This window comes from Bidens hawaiensis, unplaced genomic scaffold (genome assembly GCF_021521415.1).
Source record: "Bidens hawaiensis isolate Kalapana, Puna unplaced genomic scaffold, B.hawaiensis_p1.1 tig00024799_1, whole genome shotgun sequence".
NCBI lineage: Eukaryota > Viridiplantae > Streptophyta > Magnoliopsida > Asterales > Asteraceae > Bidens > Bidens hawaiensis.
Window position 1 is genome coordinate 232,371 of NW_027493916.1, and position 16,885 is coordinate 249,255.

General features: G+C 35.4%; 1 pseudogene across 1 annotated transcript; it reads left to right on the forward strand.

The window, feature by feature from the left end:
* Positions 1-4,025: 4,025 nt before the first annotated feature.
* Positions 4,026-16,667, forward strand: LOC143569916 (polynucleotide 3'-phosphatase ZDP-like; annotated as a pseudogene). The gene is made up of 13 exons (XR_013141826.1): positions 4,026-4,130; positions 7,781-7,789; positions 7,940-7,984; positions 8,073-8,265; positions 8,363-8,422; positions 13,449-13,523; positions 13,698-13,754; positions 13,839-13,915; positions 14,637-14,718; positions 14,797-14,913; positions 14,975-15,096; positions 15,164-15,292; positions 16,589-16,667. The product of XR_013141826.1 is annotated as a polynucleotide 3'-phosphatase ZDP-like (transcript).
* Positions 16,668-16,885: the final 218 nt, after the last annotated feature.

Consider the following 16,885-nt stretch of genomic DNA (forward strand, 5'->3'; position numbering starts at 1 on the left):
CCCTATTTTGCCCTTGGGGGCATCGTACACCGTCTGGTGTGGCTCCGGAAACTCAGGCTCGAACGGCTCGAGCATGAACTTCCGGACGATGTACTGATAAAGCTCGGTGGGAAGAGCACACTGGCATTCGCCAGCAGTGCTCTTATCGTCTTTATCAGACGTAGACGTCGGGATCTCGACGTACACGTCAGGTTCCTTGGCGGCAGCCTCAAAATCGTGAGTAGAAGACATGGTTTGGAGGTAAAGAAGAACGATTTCAGGAGAATGCTTGGCAAAAAGAGTATTCGCCGGAAATCGTTTAGAAGAAGAAGAGAGAAGCGAAAGTGTGGATTAAGATGAACCCTCTCCCCCTTTGTGTACTCATCGCAATGAATGCGATGAATTTAATGCGGAGGAGAGAGAAAAACGAAGGTGCAATGAAACTATGATACGTGGAAAAAGCAAGCTGGCAACAGCTGTTGACAGGACGCGTGCCGTAAAATTCGCGGCCACGCGCCCGAAAAGTCGCGCCCACGCGCCTGAAAAAGCGTCTGGAATGACCATATACTGTTACGTCGCCATAACTTCCTGCACGTCCTGAAACTGTCAGAAGCGACCGTCGGACTACACTAACGTCCCTTCAACAGTTTAGACTGTTCTTATCCTTTCACCAACTCTTCGAATTTCAAAAAATTCATAAAAGATTCAAAAGTAAGCGGGAATATACCCCTTACCTTGGCAACCAAGTAACTATAAGACAGGTGCGACTACAGTGTTAAGGCAAAACCCTTCACATACTTAGCACCCGCAAGGAATTGAAGCCAAGAATACCTTGGAAGTAAAGTAACTATAAGACGAGTGCGGGTACAGTGTCAAGGCGAAACCCTTCACATACCTAGCACTCCGCAGGGAATTGAAACCAAGAAGGATCTCCTGGGCCATGCTTGAGGAAACGGGAATAACATCCCCGCATAGCGGGAACATCGAGAACTAGATTGTTTGAAGCTCCAAGATGGAATTGGTTGTTTAACATAATTGATCACTATGTTCAAAATTACCAAAACCTCATGGAGAATCTACACAACTGGAACTCAACGCTCCTGACTTGCGAGGAGGTTACAGACCTACCCGCATCATACCCAAAGATCAAGCAGAAAAGTCGGGAATTTCTGCACGTGACATTAGGACTTCTGCGGGAAGAATCCCCATGGAAAACCTTAAAACTAAACCCTTTTCAAAACCCTTTGCTTAAGTCCAAAAGTTCACCTCACTTATTAACAATTCATGAGAAGAACATTGGACTGGGGGGACTTGAAGAGGTAGGTCCCAGCAGAGCCCAGTTGGACCCGCAAGACTCACCTCAAAGAGGGACGTCTGCGCAGTTGAACCCGCAAGACTCACCTTCAAGAGGGACGTCTGCGCAAAGGCTAAACTCGCAAGACCTTGGAGAGACGTCTGCGCAGAAACCAACTGGATCCGCAGGACCCACCATGCTCAGAGACGTGACGTCCTTACGCGCAGTACGCAAGCTGTTCCCGCAGGAAAAGCCTCCCAATGGTCGACGTACTCCGCCTGTTCCCGCAGCTACGGATACTAGCCATCAGGGAAGGCTACCCGCGCAGCAAGGCTACACGTACAAGGCACTTAACTCTTAAATAATTCAGTAATGTCACCTGAAGAAGGAGTGAGCAAGCCGGGAACACTCCCGCACAAAGCCGGGAAAACTCCCGCCCAAATGAGCCAGTCCGTACGATACTGGAGGATCTTTTGTACTGTACCTGACGAGGTATGGACAAAAGATCTGACCAAAGATACGACAGCTCACTGACAACAGTATGACGAGCAGCACGCTCTTGTACTGTATGTCACTATTAGCCGCTGCCTACTCACCAACCTGTCGGAGGACGTGCATAGCCTGCAGTTGGTGGAACAGGAATAGTACACAGCCGGCCTGGTCACTATCAGCCGCTGCCTACCCACCAACCACCAGCATGGCATGTGCGTAGCCCACAGTTGGCAGAACAGGAACACTATTCAGCCGGCTGTACCTGCTTGGAAACCTACCTTCGGCTATAAATACTCCAACATCTTGGAATGGTATCATCATCTTATCTTCTCTAGCAATCTCTTAATATACACTTATATTCAAGAGCATTCTAGTCTGATTCTCACGCCGGAGGGTGGTCACAAGGAGGTACCCCCCCCCCTTCTCAGTGACGAGCTCACGGTGTCTGTTTTGCAGGTCATCAGAAGAACCATCTTTGGAGGACCTAATCCCTCGTGGGAAACATCTATTTAACCCTCAGATTATCCGTAATCTACCCGGGGTCGATTAGTGTTTCTTCAGATAGGGTATTGTCAAAGCAAGAAGACTAATTTTTTCTTCTTTTTTTGAACCATTACTTCATTACAAAGTTTAATGTTAATGGTAAATCCTTATAGAATATATGAATACATGGGATACAACACAAGCAGGGGAGCATCGGAGGGTGTACGAGCCGCACCATCGGCTGGGGCACATAAGGTTCGAGGGCAAAAACTTTTTTATACATATATATATATGTATATGTTTTTTTTGTGTTAAAAATAAGGATATTTGCAATTATTTATGATATAAGTACATGCTCAGAATGGTTTCTGCTTATAGTAAATCGGTCGATAAAAGTTTTATCCATGTACGCTAGCGAATAAAAATTTTTCGTTAAGACATACGAGTCTTTTTATTTTTGCTCGGCCGATGTATTTTATTTCTCGAAGACGGCCCTGATTATACAAGGAGAACAACCACCAAGGGATACAGCTCTATAGATAAAGCATACAAAGAGTCATTCTATAATTTTCTAGTGTCGACCATCTGAATACCGTGCACCTATTATTTGCAAGATCGTTTTGTACATGTTGAAGTACGACGGATAGGGATGAACGATGAAGCTAGTCTAGAGAAGCTTCATTTTCGGTTTGGATTAACCTACCCTAATCAGGTTTATATTCCATATTATGAAATACTCTCAAAAGAATTCTAAAGAGATAAAAAAAAGATCAAATATATGTAAAAACAATTATTATTGTTTACAATTGAAAAATATAAACGAAAATTAATTTTATGTCCTACAAAGATTCTTGTAATCAGAATAAATTTTATACCAATGTAATCTCATTTCATTCCATTTTCTTACTTAAATGTTTTGTAGTCATCATATATGTTTTTAAATATTCATGCAACTTCTAACTTAATTTTATTGTATGACATGCAAACTATTAAAATGCAGTTGATTAAAGAATTCAGTTTGTGCCGAATTTACGTGAAATCAAACAACTTGAGATCATTTGACAGAAGGCCGTCGGGTGTAACTATAAATGAGCAACTGCCAGCTGATTCGCAACCCCTTCAAAATAACGAGCATCATGCAAGCACATCAACTGGACCTAGCCGTCCGGTGATGTTAACGAGCTTACCTGAAACTAGTCATGATCATAACTCCTCAAATGATCAAAATGTTAATAATCATTCTTACCCTATGAGGGAAATTAATGACCAGCCTTTGTGGGATTGGGAAGAATATTTATATAAATGAGTCTAAGTGACCGTGGTAATTAGTTAAGCATAATTTGAATAAGAAGAAGATTTATATTTTATAGTTTTGATAATATATGTAACGATGTAAATGAAAGTCTTAGCTAATTACAGTGGAAACTCTATAAAATAATACACTTGATACCATCAAAATTTATTAATTAATTGATAAATTAATAATTATTAATTTTTATATTAATTAATATTTTATTAATTTATAGTAGAATACTTTGTTTACAAACACCTTTCAAACTTCCACTTAATTATTGTATACAATGCATGTATATCAAATGAACGACCCAATTTGAAAGAAACATTCAATCTCCCACCTTATTATGCTTCTTGTGTTCAATGTATCACTTTATGGACATTAAAAATATATTCTATATAAATACAAGATCAAAATATGTTAACACAAACAAATCATACACACAACATGGTTTCCCATCTTAAAGTTGTGAAAAAAACAACAATGACAGACGAGATTCGAAGAGCATTATGCAAGCATAACAAGGATAATCCAAGTCTCACTCAAAAGCAATTGCAAGAATGGGTTCATAGTAACTATGGTTTGCAGGTGAGTCAAGCGACAATATCGAATACAGTTAAGCGGTCTTTAGAGTATCTCTCACTTGCGAAACGAAGCTATTAAAGTGGCAATTACATTGAACAATTTCTTGTTGAGCTATGAGAAAACAACACCAGAAGTTCTTACCATGCTAAGGAAAATTAGAGACGAGATTCAAGGGAAAATTGATTTCAACAAAAAACAAAAGACAATTGAGTCATTTTTCAAGAAACATTCATAAATCATTCATGTAATATGCTATATATAAGGAATTATTAATTTATATTTTATATGGGGTCTAAAGAAATTATAAAAAATGTATTATCTTATAATTTTAGTGAATTATTAATTTAGCACCCTATCACCCGAATCGGGACCGGCAAAAAATATTATCTTAAAGAGTTTATTAAATAATCGAGTATTAATTTATCGAGTTTCTATTGTAATTAAGTGGTATAGTTAACTTTCTTTTGTTGGGTTAATCGGTTTGTTCGCGGGTCACACTCGCCACAGATCAGTGAGCCAGACGGTTCATGGTAGCGTGTCAGAAGCCGGTTAACAGATCACGAGTCACGTTTGAGGGTCAATTGAACAGGTCATCATCATCCATCAGTTAAGGAGTTAAATGTATAGAATTAGTCCAAGTTGACCAAGTTTTTTGGGATTGGATTTGTAACAAATGGGCGTTGAAGTCTGTTGTTGAATACTTGGTCAATTTCAACATCTGTTCTATGTGTTTTGTTTTATTATAATCTTATAATATTTATGTGTTTTGTTTCATCATATATGTCCTATAATAATCTTCGGCATGGTCGTTTAATTATTGTTTTTCAAGAGATTTTTATATATATTCTTTCCTTAACTTCCTTTATTACATATATCCCTAATGTTAAATACTTATTACATATTTCCTCTTTTAGTATATAATTACCATTTTACCCTTTTTCAATTTACAATCCTAGTTAAAGTTTATAATATCATGTAAGACTAGTTTTATTGGTGACATCCTATCAGGTCATGGCACTACTTAAGAAATAAATAAAAAGATTAAATCTTTTTTACACCCCAACCTAGGTCATAATCCCAACCTAAGTCACAACCCACATTTAAATTAAATATTCTTTTCTTTTATATTCTTTAAACAAATTTATTTTTTTATATAATTTGATTTTTATTTAATAATTTATATTATTTAACTTATTTTAAATATTTAAAAACGCAGTCTTGTTTAGTTTATTTTTATGAACATTTTCATATAAATTTTATTAAAAACAGAACACTTTTAAAAATATGTATTTTTTAATATTATCACGTGTAAAGTTTTTGTATACAATTTGTTTTTTCTAATAATTTATATTATTTAACTTATTTTAAATTTTTAAAAACACATTTTTGTTTATTTTATTTTTATGAGCATTTTGATATAAAATTTATTAAAAACAGGGCATTTTTCATTTTTAAAAACATGTATTTTTTTTAATATTATTATATGTAAATTATGTATGCGCAATATTATCTATTGTATGTTTTATCTTTAGTTTATTTTTAATTAGCGTGTAAGATGTTTAATTATCAAGTTACGTATGTGTAAGATATTTGATTTTTCAACTTATGTTTTTTATGTATGTGTAAGAGAAAAATAATATGATATTATCTGCTCATTCTAACATATATTCATGGACCTGTAATTAATACATGGAGTATTAGTCTTGATAGATTTGAGACTAGTACATGGAGTATTAGTCTTGATAGATTTTTTTAATTTCAATAGATTTTATAGAATAAATTAAAACATAAATAATATATATGTATTATGTATTAAAATAATTGGGTTGAGTTGGGTTGTGAATAAAAGTTAAAAGTTGGGTAAGGTTGGGTTGTGTATGTGGAAGAGAGAGAAATTAGTTTTTTTATTAAAATGTTGGATTGCCTTTTATCCTCATTTCTATAATTACACTAAAATACACTAAATTTATCTCTCATGTTTAATTAAATAATATTTTTTATATCCTTATCATTACAATTTTCTCTCTCCTCTACTCACAACTAATTCAACAAATATTAAAAACTAGTTTTTATCCCTCGTATTACGGGGGTTGTTTTATATTGTTTGTTCTAATATTTATTTATTTTTTGAATTTATATTTTTTTATTGTATGAAAGTTAATAATATACTTATGGTTTGATGATAAATTGTTTCACAAATAAATGAGACGTTATAACCCGGTTTAAAAGCTATATGGTTTTGATGAAACCCAAGACTCGTTTATTTTTTTTACTATAATATTGGTTTTTTTAATTATAAATACTATTTATGAAAGTTAATAATATACTTATGGTTTGATGAGACCCAAGACCCGTTTATTTTTTTTACTATAAAATTGGTTTTTTTAATTTAAATAATATGTATATATATATCTTTTTTATAATAAATATGATATTGATTTTTAGTATATCCTATTTTATAGGATTTTTACATCAATAATTTGGTGTGAATAATTTTTTATTTAATGAGATGTTATAACCCGTTTAAGAAATATATGAGTTTGGTAAGACTCATACCCATAAATTCGGGTCAAATGTATAAGAAGTCTCCATTTAAAAAGCAAGCAAATCTGGTGACTCCAAGAAAAAGGGGAGCAACCACATCGCGACACGTAGGATTTTTATATTTTCGTTTATATATATTATAGATAAATAGAGGCAAACATTTTTTCTCCAAATTTATAAAAAATCACCACCTTTTGTTTTTCCACCGTATAATTTATACTCTCAATCATTCAAAACCTATAACTTATAACCCATAAGTTATTAGCAAAATTAAGGAATCCCAAACAGCCCTGAGTATTCAACGACCTCATACTAGAAAAACAATTAATCCGGCCACCATCTCCGTCGACAACCACCGCCACCACCATCAACAAATACTATACTATTTACAGGGCAAACGTAAATAGTTAGTTATTATTATCCTTCAATAATCCTCCTTTTATTATCCACTTCCTAATATTCTATGCAATGTCTTCTTCAGGGGATAAGGATTCTTCTACCGAAACCAAAAATGAGTCAAAGTATAAACCGAATACATACATACATACATACATACATACATACATACCTTATCGATTTTGTCCCTTCGCTACTAGTATAATTTCAAATAATAATTAAACTGAAAACGTGAATAATCAATACTGGTACTGCGACCAATGCAGCTCGATAGGTATTGGCTGACCGAGTCTCAAATAAAACTCGTTTAGTTAGCAAGCCTGAGCTCGAGCCAATCGTTTAAGGTACTAAACAAGCTCGACCTGAGCTTAGGCTCATTTAAGGTTTATCCAAAAATATATAAGAAGTGTATTTAAATTAGTTAATAAATGATAAATGAGCCAAGCTCGAGCTCTCGTAAGTCAAAACAAGCCAAGCTCAAGCCTAGTCGAGCTCAGGCTCGGCTAGTTTACACCCCTAACTGAGACTCTTTTGTACTTGATTAAAAATGCCTGTACGGATTTTAATGTTGATAGATTCTAGAGACTGAAATAAAAGTCGTACATTATATCCAACATGAAAGGAAAGATTTGAAATTATCTAAGTTTTTATTTCGATTTACATGTGAATCTTGTTATATGTAATGCTGCATAACTTTGCATTTGTATTTGTAGGCCAATGTGGTATTTTGTCATAGATTGCCAAGCATTGAAAAACTATGAAAGTTTCATAGTCAATTTATCTATCTGCATTTTACTTTGTGATATGTTTTTCCATTTTTCATATCTTGAGTAAACTGATGACATTCATGTGATTCTGCTTTGTGTTTATAGACTAATGAAAAGGAGGAAACTGGTCAAGAAAAAAAGAATGAAAAGGTATTTTGTGATGCTATAGATATACATACAGTTGTAATAATCGTTTCCTTTCAACTATGATTTTTCAGTACGTCAACTTTGTATAAAGATTGTTGCAGAGTATGCAAAGTCAGGAAGATCATCATGCAGGAAATGCTCTGAGAAGATTGAATCCAAATCTTTTATTGGGATTGACCAGTTGGGACCCACGCGGGTTTGCAAATACTAAATGGCATCACTTAGACTGCTTTTTTCCTTTAGATGTAGCACCTGAATCAATACAAGGATTTGCAGATTTGCAGGTGAACATTGGGTTCTTTTTATTATTTGTTAGAAAGAAATTGAGTATATTATTTATTTGATCATTTGTTTTGACCTGTTTACTTTCTCATTGTTCAGAGCAGCGATCAAGAAAAGTTGAAGAAACTGGTGGCTCAACAGGATCAATCTTCTAACAAGGTACTGCTTACTTTAGGTTGTGTATATAATTGTACTGGCTGCATTATATACCAACAGTTGTCTGTAACATCCTAAATATTCTAATAATAAATAAATAAAGTTGCGTTAGATCGTCGTGTGTTAAATAATATTAACTAGCATCTAATATGGAAAAGATCATGGACTTGGATTAATTAAGATGGATTAAAAGGAATGGGCCTTAGGTCCATGGCCTTTAAGGGATATAAATATCCCCTTAAACCATCCTAAAACCCTAACTATCATTTCATCTTTCCATATTTCTCTACACACACATCCTACACCCCATATACGGCCGAGAGAGAGAGAGACGAGCGAGATCCGAGAGCGAGTAAACGTCGGTTGTGATTAGATCATTGTTATTCGAGTCTTATACAAGATCTGGAGTTCCTAAACAAGCTAACCAAGATCAAACGAACACGTAAAGGTATGTCTTTCACCTTAAAGTTTACGTTTTTATTAACGTTTAATCTTGAAACTTAGAACGAGAATGGATCGGGTTTAAACGAAACATAAAGTTGTAAACTTGATAATAAACCTGAGTGTTATGAACCCGAAAATGGAAACGGCTCAATTAAATGAACCCTTAAACTAGTATTGAACGTTTTAACTTAAAGGTTCAACCTTTACGCGTTTTCGGGCCGAATCTTATTCAAAAACGGCCACGGGAATGTTCGCGAGATTGATTAGCATCATCTCCAAGAGTTACGGGTTGAACATGGATGTTAATGAAGTTAAAATCAAAACCCACCGCTACTGTTGATAACTTCGCCTATCCTTATGTTCGCCTGAGGATAAGTTCGCACGTATGCAAGTTCGCCTGGGGTTAACTTCGTTACATGTAAGTTCGCCCATGGCTAACTTCGCTAGACACAAGTTCGTCTATGGCTAACTTCGCTAGTTATAAGTTCGCCAAGCTGTGAACTTCGCCTAATACAAGTTCGCTTACTTAAGTTCGCTGAACCCCATGTTCGCTGGACTCTAAGTTCGCCGAGCCATAAGTTCGCTGAACCCTAAGTTCGCTTAAGTTAAGTTCGGTAACGAATCGGATTACGAATCAGACTTAAATCGTTATGAGGAATGAGTTAACGAATTAGGAAATAAATTAAAATCCTAGTGGAAAATGTGTTAAGACAGTTAATGGAAATAAAATTTTTCCAAGCTGACCTGGCAGCTTAACCCCAGCCAGGGGCTCTGCCCTTGAACCCTGCTAGGGGCTGCCGCCCCTAGAACCCCGCTGCCAGGGGCGCTGCCCCCGGACCCCCGTTCGTTGTGGGCTATACAAAGATAGAAATACGATACAAGTAGTAATAGTTAATTGATACGTGTAATTGTTATACAGTTAACTGTGCCCAACTGAAGAAAGGAATAACTATTAACGGTGAACGTAACCGACTTCAGGTGAGTTTCTATCCCCATTCTTTGTTATGTTTTCGGGGCTGTGTGCATACTCGATGTGATTAGTTAATACACTTATCCTAAGTGATAAGTGTATGCCATATATGTATTATGTGAAATGTATGAATGCTTTCTTGTCGGTACATGAACGATCTTCGGAATTGCATGTACTGCCAGGTAATGGTTTGATGTTGTATGTATGTCCTATGATGAAGATTGAATGATGTATGTATGTATGTATGTATGAAACTTACGATTATGTATATAGAAAAGTATGCTCTGGAGATATAGAAGGAAGGGTGACCGGACCCTAATAATATCCGAGGATGAAGGGTGACCGGACCCTAATAATATCCTAGGATGAAGGGTGACCGGACCCTAATAATATCCGAGGATGAAGGGTGACCGGACCCTAATAATATTCGAGGATGGAGGGTACCAGACCCTAATAATATCCGAGGTATGTAGGGCGAATGCTCTTTATAACGTAAGGCAAGTTATGATTGTGTACGATGAATGATGGACGGGTTTAGTATGTAATGCGTACCTTCGGGCACGTACATGTGTATGTAAAGTAAGTTATGTGATTAACTAGAACCCACTCAGCGTAGCTGACTTTTAGTATGCACGTAGGCAAATAGGTTGAGGCAACTCGCGTGATTGAAGACACATGGTGTAACATCCTAAATTTTATAATATTGAATAAAGAAAGTTACGTTTAGTGATTTCGCGTTATTAATTAATTAATATCGAGTTAAGAACGGATCATGGACTTAGATTAATTAAGGTAGACTAAGTGGTAGTGGGCTTAGGGTCCATGGGCTTCAAGGGGTATAAATACCCTCTTAAACCAACCTAAAACCCTAAACCCTCATTTATATCCATCCAAATCTCTACACACTCAAAAACACACACACACCTCCTTATTACTATTTACGGCCGAGAGAAAGGAAGAGGGTGAAACGACCAACGAACATCGAATAGCAATAGATCTCTCATATACGAGCTAGATACAAGATAACCAAGCAAAACGCGACCAACCGAACGTATAAAAAGTATGTTTTGATTCTAAAGATTACGTTTTTATAGACGTTTAGTCTTGAAACTTAGAACGAGTATAGATCGGATATAAACGAAACATAAAGTTGTAAACTTGATGATAAATACGAGTGTAATGAACCCGAAAATGGAAACTGCTCGATTAATAGATAACACTAGTATTGAACGTTTTGAACTTAAAGGTCCAAACTTTACGTGTTTTCGGGTCAAACCTTATCCAAAAACGACCATAGGAATGATCGCGGGTTAGTCAAATACCATACCCATGGATTTCTCGGTAAAATGATGATTATTTTGGGGATTAAAGATGAACAGCAGCGGCTGCTGACAACTTCGCCTGCAAGCAAGTTCGCCTAATTGATAACTTCGCCTAAGGCTAAGTTCGCCTAATTGATAACTTCGCCTAAGGCTAAGTTCGCCTAATTGATAAGTTCGCCTAATTGATAACTTCGCCTAATACAAGTTCGCCTAGCTGATAACTTCGCCTAATACAAGTTCTCTTACAGTAAGTTCGCTTAATGTTAAGTTCGTTTATTGTTAAGTTCGCTTAATGATAAGTTCGTTGGAGTTAGCAAATTAGAAAATAAATTAAAAACCTAATGAAAAATGTGTTAAGACAGTTAATGGAAATAAAATTTTTTCAAGCTGACCTGGCAGCTCGACCCCAGCCAGGGGCTCTACCCCTTGGACCCTGCTAGGGGCTGCCCCCCCTAGACCCCGCTGCCAGGGGCGCTGCCCCCGGACCCCCGTTCGTTGTGGGTTATATAAAGATAGAAATACAACATGAGTAGTAGTAGTTAATTGATACATGTAAATATTATACAGTTAGCCGTGCACAGCTCAAGAAGGGAATAACGATTAACGGAGAGCGTAACAGGATTCAGGTGAGTTTCTAGCCCCACTTCCTTGTTATGTTTTCGGGGCTGTGTGCATACTCGATGTGATAGTTAATACACTTATCTTAAGTGGTAAGTGTATGCCTGGTATGATTTATGTATGATGATTGCTTGACGGTGCGTGAACGATCTTCGGATATTGCATGTACCGTCAGGTGGTAGTTAAGATATGATTGATAAAGTATGATGAAAGATATGATGTATGTATGAATATATGATGTATGCATAATGTATGTATGTTATGATGATGGTACGTGAACGCTCTTCGGAGATTGCACGTATTGTCAAGGAAAGTATGTATGAACAGGTACGGTACAGTTACACGAAACAAAGGGACCAGACCGTAATAATATCTGTGATGACCAGTATAATATCTGTGATGTTAGGACCAGACCCTTATAATATCTGTGATGTTAGGGACCAGACCCTTATAATATCTGTGATGTTAGGGACCAGACCCTTATAATATCTGTGATGTTAGGGACCAGACCCTTATAATATCTGTGAGGTTATAGGGCGAAAGGCTCTTTAAAACGTATGATTATGCATGTAAAGAAAGTATGAAGGTAAGAATGAAAGTATATGCACTTATGTGTGTATAAAAGAAAGTTAAGAGGTTAAGTATGAAATGTAAGAAGGTATTGTATGATTATGTGATTAACTAGAACTCACTCAGCGTAGCTGACTTTTAGTATGCACGCAGGTGAGTAGAATGAGGCAGGTAGCTTGAGGAGGACACATGGCAGAGTTGGACGAAGCTGGCATCTGAAGATTTTGCTATGATGTTTTATTTTAAAAGACTATGTTTTGTTTTTAAATGACTATGAATGCTCGATAAGACAAGAATTATGGTTATGAAATGTAATGTTTTATGAAAGTTTTTATATTCCGCGAATGTTTTAATTAACTCTGATATTAGAACTGCGTTTATGAGTAAATCCAACACGAATGTAGGGCTACCGGTAACGGGGCCTTACACGTGGCATGGAATCGAAGATACTGGCATCTCGAAGAAATGTTGTGATGTTTTAAAAGACTATATTTTGTTTTAAATGACCATGAATGTTTTATAAGACAAGATTTGAAGGTTATGTAAGATACTGTGGTTGAAGTTTCATATTTCACGTAAAGTTTTAATTAACTCTGATTTGTAGAACCGTGTTTATGAGTAAATCCAACACCAAAGTAGGGTTACCGGTAACGGGGCCTTACATTGCCACCTAAGATGCACAATTTCCGTTTAAAAAATAATTGCTAAAAACTCGATTTGTTCTATTACTTTGAGATCCATGCTTGTGAAGCTAAGTGTTGTAAAAATTTTCATGAACCATAAAACATTTGTTTGCTTTTATTTTCATTGGCTTATTCTGGTTGGTGACAAGCAAATGAAGATGGTGAAACCGCAGGGATTAGATCAGAAGAGTGAAAAGGTATTAAGACTTTCAGGCTTCTTAGACATGTCAAAATCATCACTATAAATTCATTTGGAAGCTGTATTGCAAGTATAATGATCTATTTTTAACTAGCAAAAAAATAAAATTAAAAAATTATTTTAGTTACATTCTTTACCAGACTTTCTAGCTCTTTTGTTGTTTTCAAAGAGTTTCATAATTTTTTATAAATTGTAATGATACGTTTAACTTTCTAATTTTTAGATATCTGATACACTAGACGAGGCCATTGGATCCGAGTTAGCATTTGCAGTTTGTGATGTCAAGGACAATTATAAGGTAAGATCACCAGTCAATGATTTTTACTTAATTTTTATCTCAAAAATTTAAACTTAAAAGGAAATGGATCCAAAGTCGCTTAAGTGTTTCCTTAAGTAAAAATATTTGACCCATTATCTGCCCTGTCCATTCTACCATCTTATATACTTAGTCTTAACAGTAATTTTTTTATAGGGTGCAACACTACAACCGAAATGGAAGGCATTCCAGACGAGCATATATCTTGAACGGGTGAGTTCATGTTAACGAGATTTTTAAGGTCAAAAAGTCAACACCATGACATGCTTTGATTTTAACCAATCATATAATATGTAGGATGAAGGCCTCCATGATTCCAAAAAAATTGCTGCCTTTGATTTTGATGGATGCCTTGCGAAAACCTCAGTTCAAAGGTACTTGCGAATATATATATTATCTTCAAGGTGCCTGCTTTCCAATTCCCTTCTTTATGGTGTGTATTTGGTTTATATAATTAATGTTATTATCTAAAAGCGTGAATCAAGCTGAGAATAGACGAGCTCAATCTAAAACTAAGTTTATTTAATAAATAAGCCCGGGCCCGAGCTTTTCGGTTATCGAGCCTAAGCAAGACTTTTACTGATATAATTTTTCTTTAGTACATTTGTATAAATTTATGTAATAATATTTACTTTATATATAAATATGATTAAAAATCAATGAATATTATATGCTATGTATAATAGTTATAATTAAAATATATGTGAAAATAGTTATTCATTAATTAAAAAATAATATATTAGCCGAGCTTTAGCTTGATAAACTACGTGCGTTTCGAGCTTGAGCTCGAGCTTTCTATAATTTAAACTAGCTGAGGTTGAGTCTAGCTAAGCTCGGGTTTAGACCGACTTGTTTACACCCCTATCTAATAGTAAGTTGCCCCTTTGTTTAAAAAAAAAACCAAAAACCTAATTTGGCCGGTTACTCTACTTTGTTTCTCTCTAAACTCCAGATTTTGAGTGAGAGAGAGAGAGAGAGATGTGGATTTTATTTATCTAGTATTTAGATGTATGCAGATATAGTTTGTAAATTCAAATGGGTTCTTTTATAAGGGTAAAATAGTCATTTACTCTTAATGTTTTTGTATAATTACAGAGTAGGTGCAAACGCGTGGTCTCTTATGTATCCTTCAATACCAGAGAAATTACAAAGCTTGTATAATGATGGATACAAACTGGTTCACAACTTTCCCTTTTCTTTTCCGTTTATTTTTTACTTTTATAAACTAACTTGACCCACAAACACCTTTGACCAGGTTATCTTCACTAACGAGTCAAATATCGAGCGGTGGAAAAATAAGCGTCAGGTAGCTGTGGACTCCAAAATTGGAAGACTAGATGCTTTCATCAAGCTCGTAAATGTCCCGATTCAGGTAGTGGTGACCGCATATAACTGTTTTCTTTTATAATAATATTATTAACGTTTGTGTACAGGTTTTCATTGCTTGTGGCGCAAGTAAAGGACAAGAAGTGGATCCCTTTCGCAAACCACAACCAGGAATGTGGCGCATCATGGAACAACAGTTTAACTCAGGAATTCCAGTCGACTTGGACCAGTAAGTATTATCATTATTTTTTAAATTTAATTAATGTTATAATAATAAGTGATTTGTGACATTAAAGGTCATTTTATGTTGGTGACGCTGCTGGAAGAAAAGATGATCATAGTGATGCTGACAAGAAATTTGCAGAGGAACATACATCATCATTTATCTTTATTAATAATCTTCTTATTTATGATATCTGTGTAATGTAATATTATTGTGGTTGAAGAAAATTGGGTTGAAGTTTTACATTCCGGAGGAATACTTTGATGCCTGAAGAAGGAAGGATACTATAACAAGTCTACTTACTATTTTGTTGTTTTAACTTGCTCTGGTGTATAATGAGAGCTAGCTCTACTTAAGTAGGTTTGCATGAAAGGTTAATACTTTAACTTCCTAATATAATTAAAAGCTTGCTTCTTGCTTTGTGACGGTGCGCCAGTGGAACTATACTTCACACATAAGCAGCGCCAATGCGTGATAGAAGCATAACAAACCACAAGGGACTTGAGCCACAAGCATGTTCTGATCTTGAGGCACGTTTTCTTGCATTCGCCAAGCGTTGCTTTGTTTGTTATTGATTGACAGCATCCAGACGATCATTATCTATCTCGGTTCACAATCGGAGGACCCAGATGGATCGAGCCCTTGAGTGGGTTGTTTTTGATAATATTAAGCTTCTTGCTGTTGAAACATCTGTCGGATACTTGTTAATTTACACAACTGCTGGCTGGCTTTCTTATTCATAGACAGGAGAAATGATTCTTATTACTTAACCCTAAAACTTTTTTAATTGGATTTGCTTCTCTGGAAACTGATCAGATTAGAATTCAAAGTCTATAAATTATTTGTAGCTAGGCAATAATTTTTATTTTATTATTACAGCAGATAAAAAAGAAAATAAAAAATATCAAACAACCTAAAATGAACGAACGTAAAGGGAAGCTCACGAAAATGAATTAACGAATGAAGCATGTATTGTGTTTGTTCAATCGAGTAAACGTTTACTAGATTGAACAAACATGAACAACTGCTTTATTCATTCATTCATGTTCGAGAACGTCCCTTTACGTTCGTTCATTTTGTTCCAAAATGTTTGTTTAAGTTTGTTTATGTCTGTTTGTGTTTGCTTATATGTTCATGAACTGTTCGTTTACTTTTAATACACAACCACGAACATGCCCATTTTCTAAATGAACGAATATGAACAAAAATATTGTTCGATTATGTGTTTGTGTTTGTGTTAAGTCAAAGTTAGATGAATGAATTCGAACATACCCCCCTTTGTGTTCATTCGGTTTGTTTTTTACAGGCCTATGTCAATATTCAAATGTTAACAACTATGATTCATAGCATTTGTATCAAACTTTCAAATCCAACAAGGAAACTCAAATTTGTAAAAATTATTATTTGTAATTTTAAGATGATCTCTTTGAGTTATATGAAATAAGTGATTAGATTATGTGTTATCGTTGACGTCATCCCATAATATTGTGTCATGCAGTGTTGACTTGACGTTGGCTGTACACTCGTTGAAGTCCATTGAAGCCCTGTTGAAACTACCTGAGCTTGTTGTGGTTTAGGAAAATAGGGCCCATAACGATTTTTCTGTTTTTAATTTAATTTATTTTTCTTTCTAATTTGTAAACTAATTAATTACATTAAATAAAATATTACACGCAACAAACAATACTAGTCTAGTGCAAGATCATTGGGATGTGTAGCCCACAAATTCTCGCCAACTCATGACGAAGGTGTCCGTGTACCTCACGGTTCTTGACATATATGACGTTTTGGAGTT